The 8002-nt window shown below is 40.2% G+C and overlaps 1 long non-coding RNA gene across 7 annotated transcripts; it reads left to right on the forward strand.

Moving 5' to 3' along the window:
* The first annotated feature begins 464 nt into the window (after nt 1-464).
* On the forward strand, nt 465-4532 carry LOC127296924 (uncharacterized). Of its 7 annotated transcripts, XR_007848792.2 has the most exons (6): nt 465-675; nt 762-1696; nt 1783-2038; nt 2428-2453; nt 3996-4069; nt 4322-4532. It is a non-coding gene; the product is annotated as an uncharacterized lncRNA (long non-coding RNA). The 7 variants fall into 7 exon arrangements; XR_007848786.2 differs by having other exon boundaries at nt 1783-2453; XR_007848789.2 differs by having other exon boundaries at nt 3996-4532.
* The last annotated feature ends 3470 nt before the right edge of the window (nt 4533-8002 follow it).

Below are 8002 nucleotides of genomic sequence, written 5' to 3' on the forward strand. Positions count from 1 at the left end.
AATTGGGGTAGAGGAACCCGAAATTTCAGAATTAGGGTAGAGGAACCCGAAATTTCAAAAATCAGGGTAGAGTAACCCGAAATATGTGGGAATCTCGGGGTCGCCTAACCCGATTCACTAATATCGGGTTTCTAAAACCCGATTCTTTCTTTTCCTTTTCTTTTTCCTTTTTCGCCCTCCCGCCAAAAGAATAAGTCGGGTTCCTCTACCCCGATTTTGAAATTTCGGGTTCCTCTACCCCGAGTTTTAAATTTCGGGTTCAACGAACCCGACGGTGTATTATTTCTGAAATATCTCAAAACCGAGTATTATTTCTGAAATAAACAAAAAAAAGTGTATTATTTAAAAAAAATGCGCGGCCAGCGAATCGTTTTTGGGGCTGCTACTCTAGAAAACGAGTTAGGGTGCTCCTGATTAATTGGGCCTCGTTCCCGCACTGCAACCCAACAAAGTAGCCAAACTAAGCCTACGAACAAAAAAGAAAAGACTCCACTTCGTTCCGTCCGCAGCGCCTTCTCCCCTCCCCTGCCGTCTCCCTCCTACCGTCGCCGCCGCTGACCAAGATCTCGAACGGCAGCGCCTCCACCAAACCTCAACCTCGAGCAACAATGTCCACCGCAACGCATCAACTTCCACCCCTCAGGCAACCAACCCCGCGTCCACTTCGCCCGCTAGGTACGTCTGTACGTCTCTCTCCCCGGTTGCATCATAGCTAGTATCTCCTATCTGGAGGTGTGACATCGGATTTTTTTCCAGGTTAGGCGGACGATGTGACATTCGACTGATGTCTTCCCTGCACTTCCAGTCTAGCGGCGGCTCTTCGTTTGCCTCGCCGCAGCCGAGGCAGGGCCTCTCCCTCCCCCTTCGGCGATGGCCAAGGCCACCGTGCCCCCAGCCATGAGCAGAAGGAAGGGGTGACATCCAGAGATTGATTGGTACGCTACTTGATCCCAAACCACCATATGAGAGAGCTGCCACCCGATCAATCGGGAATCCCATGGCAGGGAGGAGGGGGAGCACGTTCTACGCAGTCGATGGGCGCTAAGGCTGGCGGCCCAATTTCAGGTGGTGGACAACTTGGTTGGAGAAAGAAACATCGATGGAGATGGCAGACTCATGTGCTACGCCTTCTTATATTTTCTTTCTTGCCTAATGTATTCTGATAGCACTATTTCCAAACATATTTTTCACTTTTTGTGTGTATCAGGCTCATGCACCAACCCTATTTGCAGGAGATTAAAGACTTTAGCATGGATTCAGTCCTCAAATATATACAAGTTACTATTGGTAAGAGAAAATTAGTTATGACTGTTGATTAGAGTACCTACATAACCATGTGAAGTCTTTGAATTCTAAGCTATTCCAACCAATTTTGTTTTTCGTCATTTTCTAAAGTTGCTTCATGGCCGTGTTGAATATCTATCAATGATACATCTGCAATAGAAACATTATGTGACTCAAATTTATTAAGATTTATACTTGCACAACTCCCTTGCTGTTCTAAACAAAAGTAACCTGTAGAGATTCATATATACTATCTAGACATGTGGGCAGACTACATTTATTCAGTTGTGAGCTCATCCTTCGCATAACATTACCCTTCACATGTACAAATTTCCTTAGCCTATGCAGACTTACTGATCAGTGATCAAGTTCGCGCCTTAAGACATTGGTTTTTCATGGAGCCTTCAGTCAGGTACATGGCAACACATGTTGATGAATTTGTTCGCACCCACTTTTAGCTCATTTCCTGTCTGATCAAATGTCACATCTAATGTATAGGTCCTACAAAGAAAGGTTTATTGAATGTGTGTACAATTTTACTTCAAGGGTATGTTCTATTGAGCGCTCCTCATAACATCCATGGAGGGGTCGTGGCGGATGACGCAGGAGCGGATCGTCCGGCCGTCCTGGTCTTCTTTGGTACCAACAACGCCAGCCTGCCTGGATAGTTGCACTCGCAGGTGTAGTAGCAAGGGCACCTCGACAGCTCTAGGAGTATCGGGACAACCTCCACGTGATCTACGACTACTTCAAGGTCTATTCCATGCCTCCCTTCATCCCTTGTAATTTAGATTCACTTCCCTTATTTCGGTGCAAAGAATATATACATTGGATGTTGCATAAAGATTGTATAATACTTCTAATGGTATTTAGTTGAACCATCCACGGTTTTAGTTGGACAGTGTTTGTATGCAGAATGACTATATTTTTTATTTGACTTATACACAACCTTGCCATCAATCGAAATAATTAGATGCAACATGTTGTTTCAACGGCTGGTTTAGAAATTCGTTCATATTTTTTCTTATTCATTGGAAAATCTATTAATGTAAATTATGACTGAATTATATATAGCATGTGAAGATATGTATCTAACATTACTATGTTCGGTAAGCCATTTGGAGTATCTTTTTCAATTTTCAGGTCAGTATGAATATGATGTGGAGAAGGTAAACACTTGTACAATTAATCTTTTAGTGCTTTGACCAGTGTACAAATTTCTAATATATTGTTGATTGCATGGTTGGATCTAGAATTGTGCCTGTTCTTAGCGGTATCAACGGGCTGTCAGCCTACTTAACTTATAAATTTGAAAAAGAAATATGTGTATGTGTACACGCGGTTCGTGCTAACTTTTGTCTTGCCTTGATCTTTTCAATGGCCTGCATTCAAGTGTCTTAACTCGCACCACTATCTTTTGCCATTATATGGTTGGTTTTCATGTCGGTTCCTTTGATGATCTAGGTATTTTAGTGTAAAATTGGACAATTTAGTGGAGGGAAAGAAAAGGTCATCGAAGAAGATTTGCAAACAATTAAGCGTGTATGCAATGGGTCAGTGTCATAGTTGTTTTTAGTTTGTACGCATTTACGAGATAGGTGGATAATACTTTTAGCCGTTACATTTAGATGTGTCGCCTCTATTTGCTAGGGCACATATATTGTCATAGGGATGAAGCTTGCTACCCGCATGGGTAGCTACACACCCATGCAGTATACCAATATGCAAGCCATATTAACTTGTTTTAGCTCGGTTTCCTAGTAGAACGTGGAATTCTAGTGTATAAAAGTGGTTTCCGAATTTTGATTTGAACTTTTTTTTGTCAAAGTCAATTCAATATTCAAAAAGTCAATGCAAAATACGTTGGTGAGTTGACTTTGATCAAAAAATATTCATATCAAAATTCGGAAACCACTTTTGTACACTAGAATTCCACGTTCTACTAGAAAACCGAGCTAAAACAAGTTAATATGGCTTGCATACTGGTATACTGCATGGGTGTGTAGCTACCCATGCGGGTAGCGAATGCACTCTCTATTGTCATATTCTCTAGATTAGATCGATCACCATACTTTTCTTTTATTTTTCTCGGTTGCTTTTGGATTACTATTAAACTAGTGATTTGTGCTTGCTTTTAGTTCTTGTTTATCGCTCGAAATTCTAGACTAGCCAATATCATTGACTGGAACTATAAGTTGAATGGTCTCTAATCTTGGTGGAAGTTTTTTTTATTAAATGTTATATTTATTTGATTTATAATGGAAAGTCCTTCTGTTCTATGTTCTTTACACAGTCGAACCATTTGATGTCATATTTTTTTGGTTAAACGGGTAGCTAATGCAGGAAAAGTGGTGAGAGGGTTCTCTAACCTTGCATTTTATAGGAAGGAGATACAAGCAGTTTTGTTACATGACTTTTTTCCTGGAATGCTGAGACTACTACAGTTTTTGCACAGTTTGAATCATTCATAGAGTTTAAGTGCAAGTAGCTTTAATAATAACTATCTCTCTTATTGACTATCACATCTTGGGGTTTTAATTGTTTTGAGATATTTATACAGTGCTTTACTGACTATTCAACTGTTAGTGGTTTGTTGTCATCTGGAAGTTTGTATCTTTTCTACTTACTGCGGATGCAAGCCTGTGAGGTATGTCTCTTTATTTCCAGAAGTTTGATCTGGTTCCGTGCTTGCCATTTTCTGGTGTTTGCAGTGACAGCGAGAAGTACACATTTTTATTTGTCTTGCATCTTCCCTCAACGAAGTGCAGACATTACTGCTGGGCAGGTTGGCCATTTCCCTTAGATGTACTTTTGTTGATCCCTTATAATTTGCTTACACTGTATGTTCTTCACTTCTGTGTTTTTATATGTTAATTTAACATCATTTGGTGCCTATATATGGTTTGGACAATACTATCAATGAGTTCTGTTGCTGGGGCAAAAAAAATCAATGAGTTCTGTTGCCTCTATGGTTTGCCCCCTTTGTTTTGTTTATCTCATGCATTGTCCTTTTCTGTTTTTCCATGACTTGTTGCAGGTTGCTGATAATACAGACTCGAGTCCTGACACTCCGGGTTAAACATGTTGGTGATCTGTGGGATGTACAAAGAGTTGATAAGATAAGCACTCTCTTGAAAATCAATCATATTAGAAATTTTGTTGGTGTACTTCTCCTTGCATTTTGTTTCTGGTTTGTTGTGAAACAGTTTCACATGCTGAAGTTTTTGGTGACTTACAGAATATTTGCACACCATGTGTCTGATCTTTCGCCTTGATTAAAATGCATGACACGTTATTTTATCACAACACTTTCTTACCAATTTTCACTCAGCTACCCCGTGTAGCCATACATCATTCCTTAACCAATGAATATATTCCATCAATTAAGAAGTATGATGGTACTTGCAAGATCAACAACAACAATCATATTCTCTAAAACTTCAAAGTTTAAATATTCCAAGTACCTATCTGCTTACATAAGCAAATGTCCTGAACATAGTCTATATGGTCATCTTTTTTTTCATACCAACCAACCCATAGATAATATTTTAAATATGAGTAAGGATTTTTTTTGTAGTAGCTTTTGTGTTATGCTTGTTTATACTATTTACCATTTTTGATATAGTTTTATTTAGAAAACCCAAGAGCCATCATTTTTTGTTCGATCTAGCAGTAGAACCGTGTCATTTATCCCGTTAGTCATTCTGGTGAAGATTTGAACTGTACAAGTTCTCTTTGATTTGCGTGGGAACTTTGATTTCTCCGTGGAAATGATGTACAAGTGAACTACTTGAAGTAGTGCTGCGGAGCTGGAGGAGCAGCAGATAGAAGACATAGTTTACTATGAGCTTGTTGCACCCTTTTGTTTATCTCTTATACTCCAATGCTTTGGAGTAAAGGATCGCATGCTTTCAATTTTTGATAAGAGTGTAATTTAGCTACTTCTGTTGTATGTTCGCCGTAATTCTCAAAGGCGACAAAATGTACAATGTACGTGTTTGAACTGCGCTTAATATGAGTGCACAAGTAATAATCAAGTTCGTTTTAAAAAAGGTAATAATCAGGTTGATGTGTAAAGTAAAATGTGTAATGCTCAAGGTTGGAAAATGAAGTTGTCTATCATATGCTAATTTAAAGGTAGATGATACAACTAACTATGTTAAAATGGACGGGCGCAGCAACGCGCGCTATCATGGTCTAGTATATATGGTTATAAACCGTCTAGAGCGTTGGTTATGATTCAGACATGAAATCTAGGAAAAAGCAACCAAACTGAAACATGGAAAAAATCAAGAAATATACTACATTGATTTTCATAAGAAATTGTGAGAAAATGTTCTATACAATTGGTTAAATTGAAGAAGTAAAATACACAGAATATTTAAGTGGAGGCTTATGATGAGTTTCCCTTTCCGGTGTAACTTTTATGCGTTGTTAGTTACCACTGTTTAAACTAGCTTTATCTAATATCCCTGTGTACTAGAAGATGCCTAAACTAATAAGAATAGATCGATTTAGAAACAACTATGAAGATCATTGCCTTACTTTTTGTGGTTCTTGGCTGTGCAATCTAAGATAGAATGAAGTGGTAGCAAGGAAAAATAAATAAAAGTAAATTATTGTTTCTCTTTTCCCTAGATTTTTCGGTATCCAAGAGTAGCATCTTAATCACACGAGTGCCACAGTTGATCTACAATTCTATTTGTCTCTGAATGTAAATTTAATTTCTACTATAGCAATTAGATGATGGGCAGGCTCATTACATTTTACTAATATTGGTGTTGCACTCTGATAACGCTTCTTATAAACTTTTCGTATATTTCCAATTTATACAAGGTTTTGTTGTAATTAATGAAATAGAAAATATTAATTATGTCTCAATAAATATCTAGCACGTGCAGGTGCACGGGTTAATGACTAGTTTGATCTAATGTGGACCCCACGTACTAAATGGGCCGGCCCGATAGCAGGAAAGTGGGACCCACATGCTAATTGGGCCGGCCCAATAACTTCTTAGGCCGGCCCACTTGCTTTAAGGTGGACCCCACTTGATAAATGGGCTGGCCCGATAACAGGAAAGTGGGTCCCACATGTTTTTTGGGCCGGCCCTTTTGCCTGTTGACCGGTCAAACGAGTGCATTCGGCCCGGCCCACATGCTTAGTGGGCCGGCCCATTAATGTTTTGACCAGTCAACCTTAGAGGTTAGGCCCGACACACGTAACTAATGGACCAGCCCAGCTATATAGATGACCGGTCAAACTAAGTCAGCTGGCCCGGCCGGCAAACTTAATGGGCCGGCCCGCTTAAGACGTGGCAGGCCTCGTGTGGGCCTACCATCTACCACGGGGTTTCAGCCGGTTAACGCCGTTAATCGCGCTTAACGGCGTCACACGTGTCGGTTGCATGACGTCGTGATCAACGGGCTCCCGGAAACATTTCTGCAACGGTCCGATTTTCCGTGACGGAAGGGCGCCCAAGCGCGACGGACCGAAAAAATCGTCGTAGGACTTTGCCTGACGCACTTTAGACAACAGAACCCATATCGTCGGGTTAGGCCCATAGGCGACGAAAAATACCCCTTAGCGGACGATTTTGAGACGTTGTCTATCAGAACTTTTCTTGTAGTGTATATGTCTGATGGTTTAGTGAACCTCTAGCTCCTAGGTGAGTTCGCTAGACTGGTAGTGCATCAAATCCTTGCTGGATCATTTGGTTGACTGTAGTGGTGATACACTTGGTTTGAATCATTGTTTCCCTGGGATTATCTCTACTGGCCATGCTCCTATTTTGCCAGTAGCTAGTGGCTCATCACCAGATGATGATACACATAGGGTATTCCTACGCTTTGGCTTGTGTGTGATGCATATGCTTAATTATGAGCAAAGCAGTCGCGTGCTCATGGATTTCTTGGTTATACCTCACTCCAGCTCCTAGAAAGGTTGTTGGTGTAGAGGTTTTGCTTCTGAATTGTGGTTTGTGCTTGCCCTGCTCCTCCTGGTGGCTTGTGATGATCTACTTCATCTTGTGCTTGCTCAACAGTCAACAGTTCTTGGTGAAACTGTTTCTGGATGGTTTCTGGTGGTGTGATGTTCTTCCTGTACTAGTGTTCTTGTTGTTCTTACCCTTTGGAGACCTGTCGATGGAGCTGCTAGGGTTTTCTGGTGAAAAGCTTTTATACTGTCCCAATCCTTGCTCCTTTGGTCGACAGCAAGGCCTGTGCTGGTTCTCCTCCCCTGGTTGTGTGTGTGTGGAGAGCATGCAACAAGCCTTGTGACCTGCTTGAGCATGCTCCCTGGTTGGGACTTGGGCTTTGGCTTGGCTCCACGGCAGGCTTGGTATTATCCACCAAATAACCTGTATTTTTACTAATTTGCCAAGTGGCTTTGCCACTTGGCCTAATTTTCACTTCCTTGTGTTATTTTTGATTACAGGGATTAAAGAGAATGATCAAGATGATCTCCATCTCTTTGATGATCAAGAATTCATGAAGAATCTAGCTAGTAGTTTAGTTATGTGAACATCTTTGTAATTTTCATTTATCCCTTTTTATTTCTTATAATTTCTGTAAACTGTTGTAATATTCATAATTCATTTGGAATATTGTAATGACAATGTATTATTTGTGTGAAATCAATAAAGCTCAAGTTTTCCTTAATGAGCTTTACATATGAGTTGTGTTATTTTATATACTTAATTATCTATTTATTTAATGAATGT

This window comes from Lolium perenne, chromosome 4 (assembly GCF_019359855.2).
Source record: "Lolium perenne isolate Kyuss_39 chromosome 4, Kyuss_2.0, whole genome shotgun sequence".
Classification (NCBI taxonomy): Eukaryota; Viridiplantae; Streptophyta; class Magnoliopsida; order Poales; family Poaceae; genus Lolium; species Lolium perenne.